The sequence below is a fragment of the Brachyhypopomus gauderio genome, chromosome 1, assembly GCF_052324685.1.
Source record: "Brachyhypopomus gauderio isolate BG-103 chromosome 1, BGAUD_0.2, whole genome shotgun sequence".
Taxonomy (NCBI): Eukaryota; Metazoa; Chordata; class Actinopteri; order Gymnotiformes; family Hypopomidae; genus Brachyhypopomus; species Brachyhypopomus gauderio.
Window position 1 is genome coordinate 10,734,919 of NC_135211.1, and position 495 is coordinate 10,735,413.

The window sequence follows — 495 nt, forward strand, 5'->3', positions numbered from 1 at the left end:
ATATAGCACAGCACCATGTAGCACAGCACCATGTAGCATAGCACCATGTAGCACAGCACCATGTAGCACAGCACCATGTAGCATAGCACCATGTAGCACAGCACCATGTAGCACAGCACCATGTAGCACAGCACCATGTAGCACAGTAAAGGGGGAAATTGGTACCTTCTGCCAGTCGGAATAAGTGTATGTGAGGCTCATTGAGACAGCTCATTAAACAGAAGACTGAAGAGAAACTGAAGCTTTTAAACAGACCTCTGAAGATGACAATACTGCACTGGCTTCACATACAGGACTCACTGGTTCCAACTGCACAGAAGCAGGCATGACATCAGGAGGCGTCCACGATCATCTGAGCTCAGTTAACCAGGCCTGTCTTCTCAGTCTTTGGTGGTGGGGGTGCCATAAGGACGAGCTGTTCTTCATAAACTCAACTTACTTCTGCTTTTGACCAATAAAAAACTGAACACAAAACAAATTAGCCAATCACACCCA